The sequence below is a fragment of the Pseudophryne corroboree genome, chromosome 3 (assembly GCF_028390025.1).
Source record: "Pseudophryne corroboree isolate aPseCor3 chromosome 3, aPseCor3.hap2, whole genome shotgun sequence".
NCBI lineage: Eukaryota > Metazoa > Chordata > Amphibia > Anura > Myobatrachidae > Pseudophryne > Pseudophryne corroboree.
Window position 1 is genome coordinate 547,442,946 of NC_086446.1, and position 12,703 is coordinate 547,455,648.

Genomic DNA, 12,703 nt, shown 5'->3' on the forward strand with positions numbered 1-12,703 from the left:
TATGTAAAATAATAAACTATGACCTTTGGAGCAAAAATAGATATGTGGTAGCATGGCCGAGCGGTCTAAGGCGCTGGATTAAGGCTCCAGTCTCTTTGGAGGCGTGGGTTCAAATCCCACTGCTGCCATAATTATTTTCAAGAGAAAATGACATTTATTGATGTCAAACTGTTTTACTCTACTAAACAGCAAATCAATAATAAAAAATCCTTACTCATTAATATTGTCTACTAATTTTGTACCTTTATTATGCTTCCTTAACTTTTTGTATTTTAAATACTTGTAACATGACACTTCTTTTCAAGTATTGATTTAAAACAACACATTTTTTCCCTGTAATCTCAACTGTATGATCCAGAACTGTGAGCATTCGGTCAAACAGGTTCATGTGGTAGCATGGCAGAGCGGTCTAAGGCGCTGGATTTAGGCTCCAGTCTCTCTGGAGGCGTGGGTTCAAATCCCACTGCTGCCATAATGATTTTACTATGAAAACATCAGTCAGTGATGACAAAATGTTTTTCTCCACTAATAAGAAAAACAATAATAATAAAGACTTTTCTCCTCAATAGCTGATTGATATGATCCAGATGCATGAGCTAAAAATCAGCAGTGTCTAAGGTGCTGGATTAAGGTTCCAGTTTCTTTGGAGGCTTTGGATCAAAACCTACTGCCGCCATAATTATTTTTCCTAAGAAAAAATAAGTCATTGATGTCAAAGTGTTTTTCTTTACTAAACAGCAAATGAATAATAAAAAAATCCTTTCTCATTAATATTTTATGTCAATTGATGTACTTTTTTAACCTTCCAAAACATTTTGTACATAACTTAAACACTTTTGGTATGACACTACTTTTTAAGTATTTATTTAAAACAAAAAAAAAATGTTTGTACTGTAATCTGTGCTATATAGCCCAGATCTGTGAGCTAAGAGTGTTAATTTGGTACCATGGCCGAGCGGTCTAAGGCCACTAAGCTGCTAAAATAAAATATTGGTAGGTTAAAAAGTTCATCATCTGCCCTAGATTTTAAAACAGTTTATCATAATTTCAAGAGTCTTCTCAAAATGTAAAAATAATATGTAAAATTATAAACTATGAGCTATGGAGTCAAGGTAGAAATGTGGCTGAGCGGTCTAAGATGCTGCATTAAGGTTCCAGTCTGTTTGGAGGCATGGGTTCAAATTCCACTGCTGTCATAATTATTTTCAAGATAAAACGACTGTCATTGATGTCAAAGTGTTTTTCTCCACTAAACAGCAAGTCAATAATAAAAAATCCTTTCTAATTAATATTGTCTGCTAATTTTGTACCTTTTTTAAATTTTTGTATTTTAAACACTTTTAACATGACACTTCTTTTCAAGTATTGATTTATAACTACACAATTTTTTCTTGTAATCTTAACTATATGATCCAGAACTCTGAGCTTTGAGTCAAAAGTATCCATGGGGTAGCAAGGGCGAGTGGTCTAAGGCACTGGATTTAGGTTCCAGTCTCTCTGGAGGCGTGGGTCTGAATCCCATTGCTTCCATAATGATTTTACTATGAAAATGTCAGTCAGTGATGGCAATGTGTTTTTCTCCACTAATAAGAAAATCAATAATAATAAAGTCCTTTCTCCTCAACATCTGATCAATATGATCCAGATGCATTAGCTAAAAATCAGCAGTATCTAAGGTGCTGGATTAAAGTTCCAGATTCTTTGGAGGAATTGGTTCAAAACCTACTGCCGCCATAATTATTTTCCCTGAGAAAAAATAAGTAATTGATGTCAAAGTGTTTTTTCTCTACTAAACAGCAAATGAATAATAAAAATATCCTTTCTCATTGATATTTTATGTCAATTTATGTACTTTTTTTTAACCTTCCAAAACGTTTTGTACATAATTTAAACACTTTTTGCATTACACTTTTTTTTAAATATTGTTTTAAAAAATGTTTTTACTGTAACCTGAGCTAAATGACCCAGATCTGTGAGCTAAGAGTGTCCATGTGGTACCATGGCCGAGCAGACTAAGGCCACTAAGTTGCTAAAGTAAAATATTGGAAGGTTGAAAAGTTCATCATCTGTCCTAGATTTTAAAACAGTTTATCACAATTTCAAGAGTCTTCTCAAACTTTAAAAATAATATGTAAAATAATAAACTATGACCTTTGGAGCTAAAATAGATATGTGGTAGCATGGCCGAGCGGTCTAAGGCGCTGGATTAAGGCTCCAGTCTCTTTGGAGGCGTGGGTTCAAATCCCACTGCTGCCATAATTATTTTCAAGAGAAAATGACATTTATTGATGTCAAACTGTTTTACTCTACTAAACAGCAAATCAATAATAAAAAATCCTCACTCATTAATATTGTCTACTAATTTTGTACCTTTTTTATGCTTCCTTAACTTTTTGTATTTTAAATACTTGTAACATGACACTTCTTTTCAAGTATTGATTTAAAACAACACATTTTTTCCCTGTAATCTCAACTGTATGATCCAGAACTGTGAGCATTCGGTCAAACAGGTCCATGTGGTAGCATGGCCGAGCGGTCTAAGGCGCTGGATTTAGGCTCCAGTCTCTCTGGAGGCGTGGGTTCAAATCCCACTGCTGCCATAATGATTTTACTATGAAAACATCAGTCAGTGATGACAAAATGTTTTTCTCCACTAATAAGAAAAACAATAATAATAAAGACTTTTCTCCTCAATAGCTGATTGATATGATCCAGATGCATGAGCTAAAAATCAGCAGTGTCTAAGGTGCTGGATTAAGGTTCCAGTTTCTTTGGAGGCTTTGGATCAAAACCTACTGCCGCCATAATTATTTTTCCTAAGAAAAAATAAGTCATTGATGTCAAAGTGTTTTTCTTTACTAAACAGCAAATGAATAATAAAAAAATCCTTTCTCATTAATATTTTATGTCAATTGATGTTCTTTTTTAACCTTCCAAAACATTTTGTACATAACTTAAACACTTTTGGTATGACACTTCTTTTTAAGTATTTATTTAAAACAAAAAAAAATGTTTGTACTGTAATCTGTGCTATATAGCCCAGATCTGTGAGCTAAGAGTGTTCATTTGGTACCATGGCCGAGCGGTCTAAGGCCACTAAGCTGCTAAAATAAAATATTGGTAGGTTAAAAAGTTCATCATCTGCCCTAGATTTTAAAACAGTTTATCATAATTTCAAGAGTCTTCTCAAAATGTAAAAATAATATGTAAAATTATAAACTATGAGCTATGGAGTCAAGGTAGAAATGTGGCTGAGCGGTCTAAGATGCTGCATTAAGGCTCCAGTCTGTTTGGAGGCATGGGTTCAAATTCCACTGCTGTCATAATTATTTTCAAGATAAAACGACTGTCATTGATGTCAAAGTGTTTTTCTCCACTAAACAGCAAGTCAATAATAAAAAATCCTTTCTAATTAATATTGTCTGCTAATTTTGTACCTTTTTTAAATTTTTGTATTTTAAACACTTTTAACATGACACTTCTTTTCAAGTATTGATTTATAACTACACATTTTTTTCTTGTAATCTTTACTATATGATCCAGAACTCTGAGCTTTGAGTCAAAAGTATCCATGGGGTAGCAAGGGCGAGTGTTCTAAGGCACTGGATTTAGGTTCCAGTCTCTCTGGAGGCGTGGGTCTGAATCCCACTGCTTCCATAATGATTTTACTATGAAAATGTCAGTCAGTGATGGCAATGTGTTTTTCTCCACTAATAAGAAAATCAATAATAATAAAGTCCTTTCTCCTCAACATCTGATCAATATGATCCAGATGCATTAGCTAAAAATCAGCAGTGTCTAAGGTGCTGGATTAAAGTTCCAGATTCTTTGGAGAAATTGGTTCAAAACCTACTGCCGCCATAATTATTTTCCCTGAGAAAAAATAAGTAATTGATGTCAAAGTGTTTTTTCTCTACTAAACAGCAAATGAATAATAAAAATATCCTTTCTCATTGATATTTTATGTCAATTTATGGACTTTTTTTTAACCTTCCAAAACGTTTTGTACATAATTTAAACACTTTTTGCATTACACTTTTTTTTAAATATTGTTTTAAAAAAATGTTTTTACTGTAACCTGAGCTAAATGACCCAGATCTGTGAGCTAAGAGTGTCCATGTGGTACCATGGCCGAGCAGACTAAGGCCACTAAGTTGCTAAAGTAAAATATTGGAAGGTTGAAAAGTTCATCATCTGTCCTAGATTTTAAAACAGTTTATCACAATTTCAAGAGTCTTCTCAAACTTTAAAAATAATATGTAAAATAATAAACTATGACCTTTGGAGCTAAAATAGATATGTGGTAGCATGGCCGAGCGGTCTAAGGCGCTGGATTAAGGCTCCAGTCTCTTTGGAGGCGTGGGTTCAAATCCCACTGCTGCCATAATTATTTTCAAGAGAAAATGACATTTATTGATGTCAAACTGTTTTACTCTACTAAACAGCAAATCAATAATAAAAAATCCTCACTCATTAATATTGTCTACTAATTTTGTACCTTTTTTATGCTTCCTTAACTTTTTGTATTTTAAATACTTGTAACATGACACTTCTTTTCAAGTATTGATTTAAAACAACACATTTTTTCCCTGTAATCTCAACTGTATGATCCAGAACTGTGAGCATTCGGTCAAACAGGTCCATGTGGTAGCATGGCCGAGCGGTCTAAGGCGCTGGATTTAGGCTCCAGTCTCTCTGGAGGCGTGGGTTCAAATCCCACTGCTGCCATAATGATTTTACTATGAAAACATCAGTCAGTGATGACAAAATGTTTTTCTCCACTAATAAGAAAAACAATAATAATAAAGACTTTTCTCCTCAATAGCTGATTGATATGATCCAGATGCATGAGCTAAAAATCAGCAGTGTCTAAGGTGCTGGATTAAGGTTCCAGTTTCTTTGGAGGCTTTGGATCAAAACCTACTGCCGCCATAATTATTTTTCCTAAGAAAAAATAAGTCATTGATGTCAAAGTGTTTTTCTTTACTAAACAGCAAATGAATAATAAAAAAATCCTTTCTCATTAATATTTTATGTCAATTGATGTTCTTTTTTAACCTTCCAAAACATTTTGTACATAACTTAAACACTTTTGGTATGACACTTCTTTTTAAGTATTTATTTAAAACAAAAAAAAATGTTTGTACTGTAATCTGTGCTATATAGCCCAGATCTGTGAGCTAAGAGTGTTCATTTGGTACCATGGCCGAGCGGTCTAAGGCCACTAAGCTGCTAAAATAAAATATTGGTAGGTTAAAAAGTTCATCATCTGCCCTAGATTTTAAAACAGTTTATCATAATTTCAAGAGTCTTCTCAAAATGTAAAAATAATATGTAAAATTATAAACTATGAGCTATGGAGTCAAGGTAGAAATGTGGCTGAGCGGTCTAAGATGCTGCATTAAGGCTCCAGTCTGTTTGGAGGCATGGGTTCAAATTCCACTGCTGTCATAATTATTTTCAAGATAAAACGACTGTCATTGATGTCAAAGTGTTTTTCTCCACTAAACAGCAAGTCAATAATAAAAAATCCTTTCTAATTAATATTGTCTGCTAATTTTGTACCTTTTTTAAATTTTTGTATTTTAAACACTTTTAACATGACACTTCTTTTCAAGTATTGATTTATAACTACACATTTTTTTCTTGTAATCTTTACTATATGATCCAGAACTCTGAGCTTTGAGTCAAAAGTATCCATGGGGTAGCAAGGGCGAGTGTTCTAAGGCACTGGATTTAGGTTCCAGTCTCTCTGGAGGCGTGGGTCTGAATCCCACTGCTTCCATAATGATTTTACTATGAAAATGTCAGTCAGTGATGGCAATGTGTTTTTCTCCACTAATAAGAAAATCAATAATAATAAAGTCCTTTCTCCTCAACATCTGATCAATATGATCCAGATGCATTAGCTAAAAATCAGCAGTGTCTAAGGTGCTGGATTAAAGTTCCAGATTCTTTGGAGAAATTGGTTCAAAACCTACTGCCGCCATAATTATTTTCCCTGAGAAAAAATAAGTAATTGATGTCAAAGTGTTTTTTCTCTACTAAACAGCAAATGAATAATAAAAATATCCTTTCTCATTGATATTTTATGTCAATTTATGGACTTTTTTTTAACCTTCCAAAACGTTTTGTACATAATTTAAACACTTTTTGCATTACACTTTTTTTTAAATATTGATTTAAAAAAATGTTTTTACTGTAACCTGAGCTATATGACCCAGATCTGTGAGCTAAGAGTGTCCATGTGGTACCATGGCCGAGCGGACTAAGGCCACTAAGTTGCTAAAGTAAAATATTGGAAGGTTGAAAAGTTCATCATCTGTCCTAGATTTTAAAACAGTTTATCACAATTTCAAGAGTCTTCTCAAACTTTAAAAATAATATGTAAAATAATAAACTATGACCTTTGGAGCCAAAATAGATATGTGGTAGCATGGCCGAGGGCTCTAAGGCACTGGATTAAGGCTTCAGTCTCTTTGGAGGCGTGGGTTCAAATCCCACTGCTGCCATAATTATTTTCAAGAGAAAATGACATTTATTGATGTCAAACTGTTTTACTCTACTAAACAGCAAATCAATAATAAAAAATCCTCACTCATTAATATTGTCTACTAATTTTGTACCTTTATTATGCTTCCTTAACTTTTTGTATTTTAAATACTTGTAACATGACACTTCTTTTCAAGTATTGATTTAAAACAACACATTTTTTCCCTGTAATCTCAACTGTATGATCCAGAACTGTGAGCATTCGGTCAAACAGGTCCATGTGGTAGCATGGCCGAGCGGTCTAAGGCGCTGGATTTAGGCTCCAGTCTCGCTGGAGGCGTGGGTTCAAATCCCACTGCTGCCATAATGATTTTACTATGAAAACATCAGTCAGTGATGACAAAATGTTTTTCTCCACTAATAAGAAAAACAATAATAATAAAGACTTTTCTCCTCAATAGCTGATTGATATGATCCAGATGCATGAGCTAAAAATCAGCAGTGTCTAAGGTGCTGGATTAAGGTTCCAGTTTCTTTGGAGGCTTTGGATCAAAACCTACTGCCGCCATAATTATTTTTCCTAAGAAAAAATAAGTCATTGATGTCAAAGTGTTTTTCTTTACTAAACAGCAAATGAATAATAAAAAAATCCTTTCTCATTAATATTTTATGTCAATTGATGTACTTTTTTAACCTTCCAAAACATTTTGTACATAATTTAAACACTTTTGGTATGTAGTATTTATTTAAAACAAAAAAAAATGTTTGTACTGTAATCTGTGCTATATGGCCCAGATCTGTGAGCTAAGAGTGTTCATTTGGTACCATGGCCGAGCGGTCTAAGGCCACTAAGCTGCTAAAATAAAATATTGGTAGGTTAAAAAGTTCATCATCTGCCCTAGATTTTAAAACAGTTTATCATAATTTCAAGAGTCTTCTCAAAATGTAAAAATAATATGTAAAATTATAAACTATGAGCTATGGAGTCAAGGTAGAAATGTGGCTGAGCGGTCTAAGATGCTGCATTAAGGCTCCAGTCTGTTTGTAGGCATGGGTTCAAATTCCACTGCTGTCATAATTATTTTCAAGATAAAACGACTGTCATTGATGTCAAAGTGTTTTTCTCCACTAAACAGCAAGTCAATAATAAAAAATCCTTTCTAATTAATATTGTCTGCTAATTTTGTACCTTTTTTAAATTTTTGTATTTTAAACACTTTTAACATGACACTTCTTTTCAAGTATTGATTTATAACTACACAATTTTTTCTTGTAATCTTAACTATATGATCCAGAACTCTGAGCTTTGAGTCAAAAGTATCCATGGGGTAGCAAGGGCGAGTGGTCTAAGGCACTGGATTTAGGTTCCAGTCTCTCTGGAGGCGTGGGTCTGAATCCCACTGCTTCCATAATGATTTTACTATGAAAATGTCAGTCAGTGATGGCAATGTGTTTTTCTCCACTAATAAGAAAATCAATAATAATAAAGTCCTTTCTCTTCAACATCTGATCAATATGATCCAGATGCATTAGCTAAAAATCAGCAGTGTCTAAGGTGCTGGATTAAAGTTCCAGATTCTTTGGAGGAATTGGTTCAAAACCTACTGCCGCCATAATTATTTTCCCTGAGAAAAAATAAGTAATTGATGTCAAAGTGTTTTTTCTCTACTAAACAGCAAATGAATAATAAAAATATCCTTTCTCATTGATATTTTATGTCAATTTATGTACTTTTTTTTAACCTTCCAAAACGTTTTGTACATAATTTAAACACTTTTTGCATTACACTTTTTTTTAAATATTGATTTAAAAAAATGTTTTTACTGTAACCTGAGCTATATGTCCCAGATCTGTGAGCTAAGAGTGTCCATGTGGTACCATGGCCGAGCGGTCTAAGGCCACTAAGTTGCTAAAGTAAAATATTGGAAGGTTGAAAAGTTCATCATCTGTCCTAGATTTTAAAACAGTTTATCACAATTTCAAGAGTCTTCTCAAACTTTAAAAATAATATGTAAAATAATAAACTATGACCTTTGGAGCCAAAATAGATATGTGGTAGCATGGCCGAGCGGTCTAAGGCGCTGGATTAAAGCTACAGTCTCTTTGGAGGCGTGTTTTCAAATCCCACTGCTGCCATAATTATTTTCAAGAGAAAATGACATTTATTGATGTCAAACTGTTTTACTCTACTAAACAGCAAATCAATAATAAAAAATCCTTACTCATTAATATTGTCTACTAATTTTGTACCTTTATTATGCTTCCTTAACTTTTTGTATTTTAAATACTTGTAACATGACACTTCTTTTCAAGTATTGATTTAAAACAACACATTTTTTCCCTGTAATCTCAACTGTATGATCCAGAACTGTGAGCATTCGGTCAAACAGGTCCATGTGGTAGCATGGCCGAGCGGTCTAAGGCGCTGTATTTAGGCTCCAGTCTCTCTGGAGGCGTGGGTTCAAATCCCACTGCTGCCATAATGATTTTACTATGAAAACATCAGTCAGTGATGACAAAATGTTTTTCTCCACTAATAAGAAAAACAATAATAATAAAGACTTTTCTCCTCAATAGCTGATTGATATGATCCAGATGCATGAGCTAAAAATCAGCAGTGTCTAAGGTGCTGGATTAAGGTTCCAGTTTCTTTGGAGGCTTTGGATCAAAACCTACTGCCGCAATAATTATTTTTCCTAAGAAAAAATAAGTCATTGATGTCAAAGTGTTTTTCTTTACTAAACAGCAAATGAATAATAAAAAAATCCTTTCTCATTAATATTTTATGTCAATTGATGTACTTTTTTAACCTTCCAAAACATTTTGTACATAACTTAAACACTTTTGGTATGACACTTCTTTTTAAGTATTTATTTAAAACAAAAAAAAATGTTTGTACTGTAATCTGTGCTATATGGCCCAGATCTGTGAGCTAAGAGTGTTCATTTGGTACCATGGCCGAGTGGTCTAAGGCCACTAAGCTGCTAAAATAAAATATTGGTAGGTTAAAAAGTTCATCATCTGCCCTAGATTTTAAAACAGTTTATCATAATTTCAAGTCTTCTCAAAATGTAAAAATAATATGTAAAATTATAAACTATGAGCTATGGAGTCAAGGTAGAAATGTGGCTGAGCGGTCTAAGATGCTGCATTAAGGCTCCAGTCTGTTTGTAGGCATGAGTTCAAATTCCACTGCTGTCATAATTATTTTCAAGATAAAACGACTGTCATTGATGTCAAAGTGTTTTTCTCCACTAAACAGCAAGTCAATAATAAAAAATCCTTTCTAATTAATATTGTCTGCTAATTTTGTACCTTTTTTAAATTTTTGTATTTTAAACACTTTTAACATGACACTTCTTTTCAAGTATTGATTTATAACTACACAATTTTTTCTTGTAATCTTAACTATATGATCCAGAACTCTGAGCTTTGAGTCAAAAGTATCCATGGGGTAGCAAGGGCGAGTGGTCTAAGGCACTGGATTTAGGTTCCAGTCTCTCTGGAGGCGTGGGTCTGAATCCCACTGCTTCCATAATGATTTTACTATGAAAATGTCAGTCAGTGATGGCAATGTGTTTTTCTCCACTAATAAGAAAATCAATAATAATAAAGTCCTTTCTCCTCAACACCTGATCAATATGATCCAGATGCATTAGCTAAAAATCAGCAGTGTCTAAGGTGCTGGATTAAAGTTCCAGATTCTTTGGAGGAATTGGTTCAAAACCTACTGCCGCCATAATTATTTTCCCTGAGAAAAAATAAGTAATTGATGTCAAAGTGTTTTTTCTCTACTAAACAGCAAATGAATAATAAAAATATCCTTTCTCATTGATATTTTATGTCAATTTATGTACTTTTTTTAACCTTCCAAAACGTTTTGTACATAATTTAAACACTTTTTGCATTACACTTTTTTTTAAATATTGATTTAAAAAAATGTTTTTACTGTAACCTGAGCTATATGACCCAGATCTGTGAGCTAAGAGTGTCCATGTGGTACCATGGCCGAGCAGACTAAGGCCACTAAGTTGCTAAAGTAAAATATTGGAAGGTTGAAAAGTTCATCATCTGTCCTAGATTTTAAAACAGTTTATCACAATTTCAAGAGTCTTCTCAAACTTTAAAAATAATATGTAAAATAATAAACTATGACCTTTGGAGCCAAAATAGATATGTGGTAGCATGGCCGAGCGGTCTAAGGCGCTGGATTAAGGCTCCAGTCTCTTTGGAGGCGTGGGTTCAAATCCCACTGCTGCCATAATTATTTTCAAGAGAAAATGACATTTATTGATGTCAAACTGTTTTACTCTACTAAACAGCAAATCAATAATAAAAAATCCTCACTCATTAATATTGTCTACTAATTTTGTACCTTTTTTATGCTTCCTTAACTTTTTGTATTTTAAATACTTGTAACATGACACTTCTTTTCAAGTATTGATTTAAAACAACACATTTTTTCCCTGTAATCTCAACTGTATGATCCAGAACTGTGAGCATTCGGTCAAACAGGTCCATGTGGTAGCATGGCCGAGCGGTCTAAGGCGCTGGATTTAGGCTCCAGTCTCTCTGGAGACGTGGGTTCAAATCCCACTGCTGCCATAATGATTTTACTATGAAAACATCAGTTACTGATGACAAAATGTTTTTCTCCACTAATAAGAAAAACAATAATAATAAAGACTTTTCTCCTCAATAGCTGATTGATATGATCCAAATGCATGAGCTAAAAATCAGCAGTGTCTAAGGTGCTGGATTAAGGTTCCAGTTTCTTTGGAGGCTTTGGATCAAAACCTACTGCCGCCATAATTATTTTTCCTAAGAAAAAATAAGTCATTGATGTCAAAGTGTTTTTCTTTACTAAACAGCAAATGAATAATAAAAAAATCCTTTCTCATTAATATTTTATGTCAATTGATGTACTTTTTTAACCTTCCAAAACATTTTGTACATAATTTAAACACTTTTGGTATGACACTTCTTTTTAAGAATTTATTTAAAACAAAAAAAAAATGTTTGTACTGTAATCTGTGCTATATGGCCCAGATCTGTGAGCTAAGAGTGTTCATTTGGTACCATGGCCGAGCGGTCTAAGGCCACTAAGCTGTTAAAATAAAATATTGGTAGATTAAAAAGTTCATCATCTGCCCTAGATTTTAAAATAGTTTATCATAATTTCAAGAGTCTTCTCAAAATGTAAAAATAATATGTAAAATTATAAACTATGAGCTATGGAGTCAAGGTAGAAATGTGGCTGAGCGGTCTAAGATGCTGCATTAAGGCTCCAGTCTGTTTGGAGGCATGGGTTCAAATTCCACTGCTGTCATAATTATTTTCAAGATAAAACAACTGTCATTGATGTCAAAGTGTTTTTCTCCACTAAACAGCAAGTCAATAATAAAAAATCCTTTCTAATTAATATTGTCTGCTAATTTTGTACCTTTTTAAAATTTTTGTATTTTAAACACTTTTAACATGACACTTCTTTTCAAGTATTGATTTATAACTACACAATTTTTTCTTGTAATCTTAACTATATGATCCATAACTCTGAGCTTTGAGTCAAAAGTATCCATGGGGTAGCAAGGGCGAGTGGTCTAAGGCACTGGATTTAGGTTCCAGTCTCTCTGGAAGCGTGGGTCTGAATCCCACTGCTTCCATAATGATTTTACTATGAAAATGTCAGTCAGTGATGGCAATGTGTTTTTCTCCACTAATAAGAAAATCAATAATAATAAAGTCCTTTCTCCTCAACATCTGATCAATATGATCCAGATGCATTAGCTAAAAATCAGCAGTGTCTAAGGTGCTGGATTAAAGTTCCAGATTCTTTGGAGGAATTGGTTCAAAACCTACTGCTGCCATAATTATTTTCCCTGAGAAAAAATAAGTAATTGATGTCAAAGTGTTTTTTCTCTACTAAACAGCAAATGAATAATAAAAATATCCTTTCTCATTGATGTTTTATGTCAATTTATGTACTTTTTTAACCTTCCAAAACGTTTTGTACATAATTTAAACACTTTTTGCATTACACTTCTTTTTAAATATTGATTTAAAAAAATGTTTTTACTGTAACCTGAGCTATATTACCCAGATCTGTGAGCTAAGAGTGTCCATGTGGTACCATGGCCGAGCGGTCTAAGGCCACTAAGTTGCTAAAGTAAAATATTGGAAGGTTGAAAAGTTCATCATCTGTCCTAGATTT

General features: G+C 33.3%; 11 non-coding genes across 11 annotated transcripts; all 11 read left to right on the top strand.

The window, feature by feature from the left end:
- Nucleotides 1-46: 46 nt before the first annotated feature.
- Nucleotides 47-128, top strand: TRNAL-AAG (transfer RNA leucine (anticodon AAG)). The gene has a single exon. It is a non-coding gene; the product is annotated as a tRNA-Leu (tRNA).
- Nucleotides 129-390: 262 nt separating this feature from the next.
- TRNAL-UAG (transfer RNA leucine (anticodon UAG)) lies at nucleotides 391-472 on the top strand. Its single transcript has one exon. It is a non-coding gene; the product is annotated as a tRNA-Leu (tRNA).
- A 1,702-nt stretch (nucleotides 473-2,174) lies between these two features.
- Nucleotides 2,175-2,256, top strand: TRNAL-AAG (transfer RNA leucine (anticodon AAG)). Its single transcript has one exon. It is a non-coding gene; the product is annotated as a tRNA-Leu (tRNA).
- Nucleotides 2,257-2,518: 262 nt separating this feature from the next.
- Nucleotides 2,519-2,600, top strand: TRNAL-UAG (transfer RNA leucine (anticodon UAG)). The gene has a single exon. It is a non-coding gene; the product is annotated as a tRNA-Leu (tRNA).
- A 1,702-nt stretch (nucleotides 2,601-4,302) lies between these two features.
- Nucleotides 4,303-4,384, top strand: TRNAL-AAG (transfer RNA leucine (anticodon AAG)). Its single transcript has one exon. It is a non-coding gene; the product is annotated as a tRNA-Leu (tRNA).
- A 262-nt stretch (nucleotides 4,385-4,646) lies between these two features.
- TRNAL-UAG (transfer RNA leucine (anticodon UAG)) lies at nucleotides 4,647-4,728 on the top strand. Its single transcript has one exon. It is a non-coding gene; the product is annotated as a tRNA-Leu (tRNA).
- Nucleotides 4,729-6,430: 1,702 nt separating this feature from the next.
- TRNAL-AAG (transfer RNA leucine (anticodon AAG)) lies at nucleotides 6,431-6,512 on the top strand. Its single transcript has one exon. It is a non-coding gene; the product is annotated as a tRNA-Leu (tRNA).
- Nucleotides 6,513-6,774: 262 nt separating this feature from the next.
- TRNAL-UAG (transfer RNA leucine (anticodon UAG)) lies at nucleotides 6,775-6,856 on the top strand. The gene has a single exon. It is a non-coding gene; the product is annotated as a tRNA-Leu (tRNA).
- Nucleotides 6,857-8,890: 2,034 nt separating this feature from the next.
- On the top strand, nucleotides 8,891-8,972 carry TRNAL-UAG (transfer RNA leucine (anticodon UAG)). The gene has a single exon. It is a non-coding gene; the product is annotated as a tRNA-Leu (tRNA).
- Nucleotides 8,973-10,671: 1,699 nt separating this feature from the next.
- TRNAL-AAG (transfer RNA leucine (anticodon AAG)) lies at nucleotides 10,672-10,753 on the top strand. The gene has a single exon. It is a non-coding gene; the product is annotated as a tRNA-Leu (tRNA).
- Nucleotides 10,754-11,015: 262 nt separating this feature from the next.
- Nucleotides 11,016-11,097, top strand: TRNAL-UAG (transfer RNA leucine (anticodon UAG)). Its single transcript has one exon. It is a non-coding gene; the product is annotated as a tRNA-Leu (tRNA).
- Nucleotides 11,098-12,703: the final 1,606 nt, after the last annotated feature.